This window comes from Betta splendens, chromosome 22, assembly GCF_900634795.4.
Source record: "Betta splendens chromosome 22, fBetSpl5.4, whole genome shotgun sequence".
NCBI lineage: Eukaryota > Metazoa > Chordata > Actinopteri > Anabantiformes > Osphronemidae > Betta > Betta splendens.
The window spans coordinates 6,918,992-6,932,847 of record NC_040900.2 but is presented as its reverse complement, the minus strand read 5'-3'; the positions used below and the strand labels follow the sequence as shown (position 1 = coordinate 6,932,847).

At 43.0% G+C, this 13,856-nt stretch overlaps 1 protein-coding gene across 1 annotated transcript in view; it reads right to left on the bottom strand.

Moving 5' to 3' along the window:
* The window catches only part of LOC114848749 (immunoglobulin lambda-1 light chain-like), a 72,611-nt gene that overhangs the window by 12,180 nt on the left and 46,575 nt on the right, over positions 1-13,856 (bottom strand). The window lies entirely within an intron of this gene.

Here is a 13,856-nt window from a genome sequence, read left to right as displayed (position 1 = left end):
CTCTCTAATAGTCGTCTTCCCTTTAATAGTCATTTATAGTCGGTTTCAGTCAGTTTCAGTCTTCCTATAGTCTGGTTTTGTTTTTTTTTCCTACAGTCTGGCCAGACAAACCTATATTGTGCACAAATCTTTTTTAGAAACATGAAGGATTTTATTACTGAATTTGTTGCAAATTAAAATAGTTTAAACCCATCAGACTGCAAAGTCATGCAGCAGTTGTCATTTAGCTGTTTGTCATCATTTTAAAATCACTCTGTGGGATTTTTTGAGCAAAAAGCTATTCTTCATTGCAATAAGCAGATAAGCATGAACATGAATTTGAGCGTGTATCAGCTGTAAGCGTGTTTCTTCATTGCGTGTATGAATGTGTGTGTGTGTGTGTGTTTGCGGTACCGCCTTGTGCGTCACGTGAAAAGGAACCGTCACCTTCCTCCTTCCCCAACCATCAGTCTGATGTGAGCGCCAGTGGGTGAAGCCTTTTAATGGGACAGTTGTTCCTCGATGACAGACCTTTCCTGGATCCTCAGATGCAGCTCTTTTGGGCCGATCACGTCTGAAGCCTCTCCTGTTGTTTCAACCAGTGTCTGTGTCAGAGCACGTCTTCTCTGCTGTTGCTCTGTCCTTGTTTTCCTTTGCTGATTGTCATAAGCAGGTGTCTGTGTCAGACACACACGCTTGTAGTAGCTGGTTCATCTGATGAGCCCAGAACGTGACGGCTGCAGACGTTGTGGGGTCAGTGAGGCATCCATGCTGTGGTCTGTGTCCTCCAGCTGCTGTGGTGTCAGAGCTTCCACCCTGTTCTGGTTGTTGGTCGGCGCTTCTTCTCCTTCGGTTCTTCTGCTGATGGTGGGAAAGGAGTCCAGATCCGGATTTACCCTCATCGAGCTCAGTTCTGCATTAGAATAGACAGCAGAAAGAATGCGAGCATTTGCTCTTGACATGATATGTGTGTGTGGTGTGTGTGTGTGTGTGGCGAGTGCAAACAATTCTTCCCCAGAGTTGTTATCTCCTTTGTTTCTGTTACTCTCATCACTCTTTTGTTTCTTTCAGGGGCTTTAGTTTTGATAGTTTTGCTTTTTCAAATCTCATCTTTTGTATCTAACTTTTCTTTTAAGGTGCATATGTCTTTTACACTAAGTGATTCTCTTTTTGAACCCATAACCAGTTTCCCACTCATGGAAACATGAAACGCACTAATAACCATATTTACTTTTTACTTTTAATTACTTTTACTTTTGTAATGCTGCAGTCTGGTGGTGGAGACTTAGATTGCCCCGAACCCATCTTTCAGAGTCCCGGCGGTTTTCTGCCTTAGACTTTTTTGTGTTCCGGCCGGAACCTTTTTTCGAAATTTCTCTTCCACGGACGTCTCCGTAGAAAGGGAACCGCTCAGATCAGCGACAGGGTTCTCGGAAGTGGTCCCTCACCGTCAGGCCCCTCTAAGACCCGGGTCCCTCGTATCTCAAAACCACTTCCCCCTGCAAACGCGCTCCGTATTTCAGAAGCCGTCTTTTTTATTGTCCACTCCCTTTGGACTGCGCTCAGATCTGCACACTGGTCTGTATCCTCAGTACAGACAAAACAAGCTCGGTCCCACGAGCCAACCCTTAGCAACCACCGTCTCAGCCACCAGGGCAGACTTTGACCTAATTAATTTTACCAGAATATTAAATTTAAAATTAAAAAAATATATATATTATTTTTGGATGTTTTCAGCCAAATAGTCGTTTTAAAAATATTATTATCTCTAGTCCTAGTTATATTTTCTTTTGTCGTTGTTTTAGTCTAGTAGGGGATGCTTAGAATTAATTGTTATTTGCCTTACTTTCCCTAAACCAAATGATCAGAGCCAAGTAAACCCCGAATAACTGAAACCAATTTCGAACCGTTTCTTTTTTTTTTTTTTTTTCTTCGATAAGTCGCAACAAAACGGAATCTCTCTCACCGGGCCGGGTAGAGGTTGGATTTTGTGTTCGTTGGATCTCGTCAGAGGCGATCCAGACGGGTGAGCAGTCCTCCCAGCTCTGAATGTCTGTAGAGGTTCGGAGGCTGAGCGACCCTAGTCCTCAGGACTATCGTCCCTGATCACACCGTCCAGACGACCTGCAGCGGATCCTGTTCGTAGACGCCAATTTCTGTGGTGGAAATTTTTCCATAAAGAAGTAGATGAGAGAGAGTTGTCCTTTTGTGCGATTTATTGAAATAATAAAGAAAATAAAAATAATGGGGAAAGCAAATAAAAAACATGGATGTTGATCGTGCACATCAACAAACCAAAAACCAGCTGGGGAGATCAGTGCACACACCACGAAGGTGTGATGCAAAGAGCCCACGATCCTCAAGTTGCTTCTGCCTTTTAACCTTTTTCCCTGGACCTGGTGGAATCTCCTTATCACACTGTGGGTGAAGATGTTCATATTACACAGGGAATAAACAAGGCTACAGCCTTGGGTCTGGTGAGGCATCAGACAGAAAGGAGCCAGAGCCCAGGGTTAAAAGGCAGACTCAGGCCATGAACAATCGGTCACCTTGAGAGGGAGATAGATTGTCTGTCTGAGAATGTTCAGTTCTGGGTCTAATCAACAAGTACAGAATGCATGGTCCCTATACAGAGTCAGAAATGAACACAAAAGCATTAAAGTACAATTTTTCCATTACAAGCCGCACCCAGACCTGCTAGCCAATGGCACCATGGACAGATTTCCTGCCTTCTTTCATAAAGGAGACCAACCTCCATTTTACAAAGTAAACCCCTGGACTTCAAACAGATATAACAGATATAAGCGCAATAATTGCTTTTATTGTACAATGGCAAAAGATATAGATGATGGTTGTGTGGGTGTGTTCTTTTTCCTTCAATCAGGTTTGCCAACTCAATCCACCTCAGGTGTTGGTGGATAGGGTGTTATCGCCTGTGAGCATATGTGCGATGTTACAAGTTTACCTGCAACCACAGGTTTCAGTTCTATTCATTTGACACAAGTCGGAGTCTTTTAGGGTCGTGATCAGCTGACAACAGAGACACTTGGGATTTGTTATCACCGTTTCCCAATGTGGCCTGAGTCACTGTCACTCCGGTGATGTGGTGAGGCAAAGAGTCTACACGTCGTCCATCGTGGCGACTCCAGGCTGCTCGTGTATGTGTTTTCCCATCAACGTGTGTATAGTTTAAAGTGTGATTCACCGATGCAGCTTCAGGCGGCGCTTGGCTCACACCTCAGCTGGACGCTCAACGCTGCCTCTCGTATTGGCTCCAGAACCTTCCTGCAGTTACTGGCGTGAATCCAAGTTGCTTGTTGTGCCACCTTCAGGGCCGTGTGGGTGGTCAGCAGCACCTGGAATGGGCCTCGCCGCTCCTGGAGTTCCAGTGGTTCCTGCGATGTTCCTTCACGATCACCCAGTCTCTGGTTGGAGACTGTGGAGGGGTCCCTCCGCCTGCTTAGCGAGGGCTGCCTTCACCTGCGGAGTGATTTGAGAGACAACAGAGGATACGTTTTTGCAGTACTGTAACATGGCATCTTCACATATGACTGTGGGTGGCAACACTCTGGTTTCGGTCCCATCATAGGAGGTTGGCAAAACAAGATCTCATATGGCTAAGATTTGTTCTCGTGCTCCTCCTCATCCTCATATATGAGAGCACAATGGGAAGAGCCTGGGTCCATTTAAGGCCAGTCTCTGAGCAGCATTAGGCAGTTTGTTTTTATAGAGTGCCATTCTTGCGTTCCACTGCTCTTCCACTCTGGGGACGATAAGAACAATGCTTCCTAATGTCAACGTTCAGGAATTTTCCTACTTCCTCTAAAGCCTGATTTGCAACATGTGAGCCATTGTCACTGCTGATTTTCGCAGGTTTTTCCCATATGGGCATTTTTTCTGTCTAAAGCTCCTAGGTGACTGCATGGCTGTTAGCATGTTTAGCTGGAAATGCCTCCACCCATTTTGACCACATATCGCCTGTTACCAAACAGTACTTTTTACCTTCTGCTGGTGTTGGCTGGTGTTGCCATCCGGGCCTAGCCAAATATCATCTTCCTTTGTGGCACCTGCTCGTGCCCAAACCGTGCGTTCCTGAGTCGTTGCAAAAGTTTTCATGTCCAGCAAGGAGGAATGTGATGGAGCAGGCGACACAGGAGATGAATCACACAAGCATATTTGATCAGGCGGCAAAAACTAATCAGTGACTTTTACTCTAGCACCATCATGTGTATGGGGTGCCAAATGTAAAAGGAGCACCTATAACTAGTTTTCTCACATTTAACTAAATGACACAACATGTTTTCTCACATTTAGTTAAATGTGCAAAAGTCTAAATGTAAATGTTAAATATGAATGTAAATGTTAAATATAAATGTAAATGTTAAATGTTAAATGTTAAATGTTAAATGTAAATGTTAAATGTAAATGTTGAATGTAAATGTTAAATGTTAAATGTTAAATGTAAATGTTAAATGTTGGCCGAGTGTAAAACTGAATATTCATGAATGGGCAAGTAGACTCTACCCCTACCCTCAAACAGCGCTGGTCTCAGATCAGAGACGCGAACTCAATCACCTCAAACATTTAACATTTAGATTTAACATTTAGATTTAACATTTAACATTTACATTTAACATTTACATTTAACATTTAACATTTACATTTAACATTTAACATTTAACATTTAACATTTAACATTTAACATTTAACATTTATATTTAACATTTAGATTTAACATTTAACATTCAACATTTACATTTATATTTAACATTTACATTTATATTTAACATTTACATTTAGACTTTTGCACATTTAACTAAATGTGAGAAAACATGTTGTGTCATTTAGTTAAATGTGAGAAAACTAGTTATAGGTTCTACTTTTACATTTCACCCCATACATGTGGTTAAACTTTTAATGTATAGTCTTGTCTGTATGTTTGTGTGGCTGTGCAAAGATGCTAATGATAAACTGTTGTGCTGCGTTCAGGCTCTGTATTTAATCGCCTTGTCCCGTTGTCTGGATATGGACGTGGAGAAACGAGGATCGGGCCGAGAACTGCTGCAGGTAGAGCCAGACTCTAATCTACTTCTCTTTGGGCTTTTCCCATCAGGGGTCCCCTCAGCGAATCATCCTTCTCCATCCATCTCTATCCTGGACATCTTCTCCACTCTCACCAGCGAAACTCATGTCCTCTGTCAGCACATCCATCTCCTCCATGGTCGTCCTCTTGCCTGGCAGCTCCATCTCCAACATCCTTCTACCAATATATTCACCATCCCTCCTCTGCACATGTCCAAACCATCTCAGTTTGGCCTCTCTGACTTTGTTGCTAATGCAGCAATGTGAGCCGTCCCTCTGATGAGCTGGTTCCTGATTCTGTCCAACCTCGTCACTCCTAAGGAGAACCTCAGCATCTTCATCTCTGTTGCCTCCATCTCCGCCTCCTGTCTCCTCCTCACTGCTGCCGTCTCCAACCCATAGAGGAAATTTTTTTTTGTATTTCTGGTCATGGTGACGTGAGTCAGAGCTCTGCTACAAACAACCTGCTGCAGGTGCAGATGGTCGATGACAAGACTGTGATGAGGAAGAACGGTTCAGTGAACACAACCCTGATATAAATAAAACAGAAACATCCCCTCAGGCAGTTTCTACCATGCAGCTTTACTTGGTCTCCAGGGTTTGACTGAAAAGAAGGTGTGACTCATTTACTTAAAGCAGTTAAAGCCTTTGTCATTTGTGTCTTTCACTTCCTTTTCACTACATGTAAAATAAATGAATGGTAAACAAACATCACTGATGTGTTCAAGCAGAGAAATAGTCACAAGTTATTGTATAAAAAATGTTTGAGCTGCAAATAAGAGTCTGTGCAGTGAAGACTATAAACAAAATAGGCTCTTCTAAATGCCATTAATCTGAAAGTTTGATGCTGTTTCCCGCCTTGTGTTGAGTGTGTTGAGAGCAGACCAGTCATTTCCATAGAGGAGGCTTTGCATCATCAGCTGATCCTCCAGTGAACTCACAAGGTTTATAGTGGTGTGAGTTCAACACTGCAGGACTCACATGTGTCAGTCAACACAGCAGGAAGCACAAGCAGCATGACTCTCATCACCATCCTCATCTGGACGCTGCTCTGCTGCTGCTTTACAGGTTCACTCACTCAGTAAGGCTTCAAACATGATGTGCTGCTTTTTCTCTCCTTGATTTATGCTGATAAATCAATGGTTGCTTTTTGTCTGCAGGATGCAGTGGTCAGGTGACGGTGACTCAGCCTCCAGTGGAGACGTTCACTGCAGGATCCACTGTGACGCTGTGGTGGAAATTTTCCATAAAGAAGTAGATGAGAGAGAGTTGTCCTTTTGTGCGATTTATTGAAATAATAAAGAAAATAAAAATAATGGGGAAAGCAAATAAAAAGCATGGATGTTGATCGTGCACATCAACAAACCAAAAACCAGCTGGGGAGATCAGTGCACACACCACGAAGGTGTGATGCAAAGAGCCCACGATCCTCAATTTGCTTCTGCCTTTTAGCTTCTCTGTCCGACTAGGGTGGAATGTCTTTCTAACCCAATCAAATTACATGCACCATCTCCTCCCTGTCGCAGTGTGTGTGAAGATTTTTACTTTCTCACACCTGCATCGCTGACGTCCAACTATCTGTGAGAAAGGAGCACCAAGTCTCAACAGACAGAGACACAACTCCCCGACCTTGGGTTTGGGAGCTAGAGTTGAGAGTCTATCAGGCAGAGACAACCATTGAACAATCTAGGTGAAATGTCAAATGCATACAGTAAGACAAAACATAAGATATTAATTGCAGAACATAAGTCATAACTCGTATAATAACTGCATAGAAATGCATAGAAATAAGGAAGAGACAATTTTTCCCATAACACTCCCCCCTTTTGATTACACATTAATCAAACCATAAAGGAATAAAAATTGTCAACATCACATTCTGTAATAATAAAAGATCCTTGCAAATGAAACAATAAGGGTATTAACTCATCAAGATTCAAAATACACCTTCACATAAAATGGAAGTAACTAAGGGACAAAAGGTTGGGAGCTGTTTTTGGTGGGTAGTTAAACAAGAATAACCTCTGTATTGGCATGTGAAGAAAATAAGCCAATACCATCGTCAAAGTCATTAAGTGAGTTAGAGTTGGGGTTTTTGAACATAGTGCATTGTGTCATCTCATACGAGAGTGTTGCTGAGGTCGCACGCATGATGAGACCTCTAACCAGTGGGATAACGTAAAAACCAAACAAGAGAATCACAGCCATCACAATAATAAAGGAAACAGCTGCAGACATGAGAACAGATTTCCATTTTCCAGACATTTCGTCTAGCCAATTCCAAGAGGAAGAACCTATACCAGAGTTAGCTGAGATTCTGAAGGCCGTTGTAGCGCCTTCGCCACAATACCATTAGAATCAGTGTTATTCAGGATGTAAGTACAATATGCGTCTCCAAACATAACACAACCGCCTTTTTTCTCTGCTAACAACGTGTCTACGGCCATTCAATTGTAATGTAATAAAGATAATTAATGTATGATAGCCATAGGTTTCCGGTGGGGTTCTGTATCATATAATCTTAAGATAGATTTCATGCTTTCGGATCTTTAAATGTACATTTGCGTCTAGAGCGAATAGGAGATTCAGGGATTTAACCAGAATGATGATGCGTTTTGTCTCATAACCTCTGTCATCTGTAGATGAAGGATAAAAACTAATTGTAGCAGTGAATAAGTGATTGTGAGCAAATTAAACACCAAATCAACTTTAGGATATTTAAACTCAGTGTTGTGAATTATGTGAAATTTTCTCATTCAAAAGTAGTGTGTAAAGTTACATAGAAACATCATATGATAAAGACAACAATCCATGTAACATAAAATGAAGTTTAACAAAACAAGGTTACAATTGATGTCTTGTAACAATCTGCTTCTTCCTGTTGAACAGTAGCGTTAGATTGTTTCCAACCTGTGTGTTGAAGTATTGTCAGTTCGTTGGAGTTCTTCAGGTTGTGATCAGCTGATCACAGAGACACTTGGGGTTCGTTATCACCGCCAGGTTTCCTCCCAATGTCGTCTGAGTCACTGTCACTCCCATGATGTGAAGAGTCTACACGTCGTCCAGCGTCGGCAACTCAAGGCTGCTCGTGTGTGTGTTTTCTCAGGAGCGTGTGTGTAGATGTATGGTCTGATAGTGTGATTCACCGGCGCAGCTTCAGGCGGCGCTTGGCTCACACCTTTAGCTGAACGGTCAACGCAGCCTCGCCTCAGTGCGTGTGTGAGCACAGCGAGGGTCGTCCTTCTCAGTTCTTTATGTCAGTGGTGGTTTTCTCCGTGTGGTGTAGATGGAGGGTCGTCTGTCGGATCCGGGACCTTCCTGGATGGAGTTGGTCCAAGTCGCTCTCTCTGCGATCTTTACAGCCGTGTGGGTCGTCAGAAGGACCTGGAAGGGGCCTCGCCACCGTTTGGAGGTCCAGTGCTTCCTCCTGAACTCCTTAACGATCGCCCGTGCCCTGGTTGGATGGTGTAGTGGTCCTGTCGCCTGTTTTCACCTGTTGGAAATCTGAATTATGGGGAAAAGGTGTTTGGGCGGCACGGCTGCCATCAGGCCCAAACCAGACTCCATGGCTACAGGTGGAACCATTCGTCAGCCAGAGTCTGCGTTCCTGTGAGGTACAAAATGTTTAAAGCACAGGGAGAGAGGAAGAAAGGAAGGAAAGGATAGAGAGAGTTGGAGAGAGGAAACAAGGATCAGGAGAGGAAACAAGGATCAGGAGAGGGAGGGGTTGTTGGGCAGCGACCTTCGCAGCAGCGTCTGCAGCTGCATGTCGGCAGAAACAAAGTCGTCACTGATGTTGGACAGTTACAAACAGCATTAGCTGTAGGCAGCAGGACAGCGTCCAGCAAAGCAGAACCTTATCATGATGTAAGATAGGTTTGCAATCAGACTTCAAAGCTTCCCATGCTTCCACAGAGAACCAACGTGTGACAAGCATCTGTGGAGTCTGTAGATGGTAACAGACTCTCCTTCTGCTAGTTTAATAGCTTCAGTCAACACAATCAACTCTGCAGCCTGAGCAGAGTAGTGTCTTAGCAAAGTGCCAGACTTCAAGACGACGTCTTGATAGTAACGTTCAGCATGTTGAGTAAGGTGGTGTTGTATCTAAGCCGTCGAGCTGTGGAAAGATGTGATGTTTTTCAAAAGAATCAAAGACACAGTATGAGGACAAAGAACAGAAGTCGTACAACCTGATTTCTCATCCACTGTTTGAGTGAAAGGTCGCGTAGGGTCAGATCAGGAAGACCCAAAGTAGGAGTCGACTGAAGAGCAAGCATGAGGTCGGTGAACGTTGTTCAGCCTCAAGCGTCCACGTGAGACAAGAAGTGGACGATGAAGACGTCTGCATCAGAACCCTGAGTGGGACCTCAGAGAAGGTAAAGTTAGGACTGAAGGTCCTACAATAAGAACAAAGACCTAGAAAAAACATCAGCTGTTTTTACGTGCACGGTTTAGGCAGGTTTCAAATTGCTTCAACTCTGTTGGGTGAGATGGATTTGCCATCAGCTGTAATTACAATGACCCAGAAAATAACCTTTGTCTGAACAAACTGTAATTTAGACAGGCTCTCTTTGTGGCCTGTAGCATCCAATGATTCAGTAGCTTAGTGGTGTCTGCAGTAACGCCATCTATGGCTTCTTCCAGAGGGTGATGTTGTTTACATGGTCTGTGGTCAGATTTAGGTGTGATGACCACTGGTTCACATCCTCTGATCAAACCTACATCATGTCTGTGTGTGAGCCACAGGGAAGCAGGGCTTCCTGTAAGGCTGAGTGTTGGGTCAGAGCGTCCTCTGAAAAATGAAAATAAAAACATGTAGTGTGTCATTAGAATGTGGAGGTTCACTGCTTGTTGTGCATGACAGGCAGAATAAAAAAAAGTTTTTTTTTTTTTTAAAGTATGCAAAGTAGGTGAATACGTCACATGGGGTCAGAAGTCGTTCACCAGTCTCCACCCCGTTCACATCTGTTCACGAAAGGACCCACGTCCTGCATCTGTCTCCATCATGTTTTCACAGAGGGACGTGTGGAGCTGTAGAATAAACATCAAAAATCTTTTTGTTCGTTAGTAAAAGAAATCGCAAGCGCAGACCTGTGTTCATCCCAAAAGAGGGAAGTTGAGGTCAGTTTGTGTGTGTGTGTGTGTGAAATCATAAACAAGCTGTGATGCAGCCTGTGTGAGGGCCTCAGTTACAGCCCCCCCTCAGCAGCCAATGATAAGAGCACAGCTGAGCTGAAGTTAACACCAACAAAAGAGGGATTATTTAGAATGTCTGTAGATGTAACCTGCACTCCGTCTGGAGTGGAAATCAATCAAATATCTAAACTACATGAGATCTCTTCCTAAAAATTTAACTGGGCACAAGTTTGAAAGCAAAAATGAATGTTAAGGTGTCTTGCTGCAGATGTTGCACAAGACAGTGAAACAGTAAGTTTTCTTTAATAGTCTGGTACGTACAGTAATTATTATTACTTCTCTCTAATAGTCGTCTTCCCTTTAATAGTCATTAATAGTCTGTTTCAGTCAGTCTCAGTCTTCCTATAGTCTGTTTTTTTGTTTTTTTCTACAGTCTGTTTTGTTTTTCTACAGCCTGTTGTGTTTTTCTACAGTCTGTTTTGTTTTTCTATAGTCTGTTTTGTTTTTCTATAGTCTGGCCAGACAAACCTATATTGTGCACAAGTATTTTTAGAAACATGAAGGATTTTATTACTGAATTTGTTGCAAATTGAAATAGTTTAAACCCATCAGACTGTAAAGTCATGCAGCAGTTGTCATTTAGCTGTTTGTCATCATTTTAAAATCACTCTGTGGGATTTTTTTGAGCAAAAAGCGATTCTTCATTGCGAGCAGATAAGCATGAACATGAATTTGAGCGTGTATCAGCTGTAAGCGTGTTTCTTCATTGCGTGTATGAATGTGTGTGTGTGTGTGTGTGTGTGTGTTTGCGGTACCGTCTTGTACGTCACGTGAAAAGGAACCGTCACCTTCCTCCTTCCCCAACCATCAGTCTGATGTGAGCACCAGTGGGTGAAGCCTTTCGATGGGACAGTTGTTCCTCGATGACAGACCTTTCCTGGATCCTCAGATGCAGCTCTATTGGGCCGATCACGTCTGAAGCCTCTCCTGTTGTTTCAACCAGTGTCTGTGTCAGAGCACGTCTTCTCTGCTGTTGCTCTGTCCTTGTTTTCCTTTGCTGATTGTCATAAGCAGGTGTCTGTCAGACACACACGCGTGTATGACACTTTCACGGCTTCAGAAGCTTCAGACACAGTCCTTTCATGCTGGTGCAGGCCTTGTAGTAGCTGGTTCATCTGATGAGCCCAGAACGTGATGGCTGCAGACGTTGTGGGAGTCTGTGAGGCGTCCATGCTGTGGTCTGTGTCCTCCAGCTGCTGTGGTGTCAGAGCTTCCACCCTGTTCTGGTTGTTGGTTGGCGCTTCTTCTCCTTCGGTTCTTCTGCTGATGGTGGGAAAGGAGTCCAGATCCGGATTTACCCTCATCCCGCTCAGTTCTGCATTAGAATAGAGAGCAGAAACAATGGGAGCATTTGCTCTTGGCATGATATGTGTGTGTGTGGTGTGTGTGTGTGGTGTGTGTGTGTGGCAGAGTGCAAACAATTCTTCCCCAGAGTTGTTATCTCCTTTTTTTTCCGTTACTTTCATCTTTTGTTTCTTTTAGGGCTTTAGTTTTGATAGTTTTCCTTTTTCAAGTATTTTCTTTTGTCTCTAATTTTTCTTTTAAGGTGCATATGTCCTTACACAAAGCGATTCTCCTTTTGAACCCATAACCAGTTTCCCACTCATGGAAACATGAAACGCACTAATAACCATATTTACTTTTTACTTTTAATTACCTTTAGTTTTGTACGGTTGCTGTCTGGTGGTGTAGACTCAAATTGCCCCGAACCCGTCTTTCAGAGTCCGGCGGTTTCCTGCCTTAGATTTTTTTGTGTTCCGGCCGGAACCTTCCCAAAATGCCTTTTTATCGGACGTCTCCGTAAAAAGGGAACCAACCTGATCTGGCGACAGAGCCTTTCCCGAAGTATTTCCTCAACGTTAGGCCCCTCTAGGCCCGGGTCCCTCGTATCTTGAAAATACTTCACTCTGCAAACGCGCTCCCTCTTTCAGAAGCCGTCTTTTATACTCAGTCCCCCATGTGTGGACCACGCACAGATCAAAAAAACATGTCTGTATCCTCAGTACAGACGGAAGCTCGGTTCCACGAGCCAACCCTTAGCAACCGACGTCTCGACCACCCAGAGCAGACTTTCACCTAATTAAGAACATGTAATATTGGGATTTTTTTTCTCGATCTAATTAATTTTCCTAATCAAATTTAGTGTTTCAACCAAATAGAAGATTTCTTTTCTTTTTCTTTTTTTTTCAACCAATTGAAATGTTTCAGCTAAATTAAAAATAAAAGTTCCAATCTTTTTGTTTTTTCCCGAATCAAAAGGAATCTCTCTCACCGAGCCGAGCCAAATTAGGATTTGAGTTTGAATCTGAGTTCGTGGATCTCGTCAGAGGCGATCCAGACGGGTGAGCAGTCCTCCCAGCTCTGAATGTCTGTAGAGGTTTGGAGGCTGAGCGACCCTAGTCCTCAGGACTATCGTCCCTGGTCACACCGTCCAGACGACCTGCCGCGGGATCCTGCCGACAACGCCAATTTCTGTGGTGGAAATTTTCCATAAAGAAGTAGATGAGAGAGAGTTGTCCTTTTGTGCGATTTATTGAAATAATAAAGAAAATAAAAATAATGGGGAAAGCAAATAAAAAGCATGGATGTTGATCGTGCACATCAACAAACCAAAAACCAGCTGGGGAGATCAGTGCACACACCACGAAGGTGTGATGCAAAGAGCCCACGATCCTCAAGTTGCTTCTGCCTTTTAGCTTCTCTGTCCGACTAGGGTGGAATGTCTTTCTAACCCAATCAAATTACATGCACCATCTCCTCCCTGTCGCAGTGTGTGTGAAGATTTTTACTTTCTCACACCTGCATCGCTGACGTCCAACTATCTGTGAGAAAGGAGCACCAAGTCTCAACAGACAGAGACACAACTCCCCGACCTTGGGTTTGGGAGCTAGAGTTGAGAGTCTATCAGGCAGAGACGACCATTGAACAATCTAGGTGAAATGTCAAATGCATACAGTAAGACAAAACATAAGATATTAATTGCAGAACATAAGTCATAACTCGTATAATAACTGCATAGAAATGCATAGAAATAAGGAAGAGACAATTTTTCCCATAACAACGCTCACCTGTAAAACCAACACAGATGTTGTCAGTTATGATGATGGTGATGAGGGTTTGTTCTGGTACCAACAGAAACCTGGACAGAACCCGAAGCTCCTGATAAAATATGTGAAAACCTTACAGTCAGGGACACCAGATCGGTTTAGCGGCAGTGGAAGCGGCTCTGACTTCACTTTGACCATCAGAGGAGTTCAGGCTGAAGATGCTGCAGTTTATTACTGTAAGAGTTACCATGATGATGATGATGATGATGTGTTTACACAGTGATTTAGCGCCGTACAAAAACCTCCTCAGTCAGAGACACAGACACTGACCTCAGAGCTGAAACTAACCTCAACAAACACAAAACAAAGATTCATATATTATATAAAACAAAAATGTATATAATGTATGATTCAATAGGTTCATTTCAGTTGTTTTTTTAACCCCAGCTAAACAGACACATTGTGCCTCAATACATTATTCATCCATTCATAAACAAGCTTCTAAATTTTATTAAAAATGTAGTATTGTTTTTTGTAATTTGTAAAAGATGA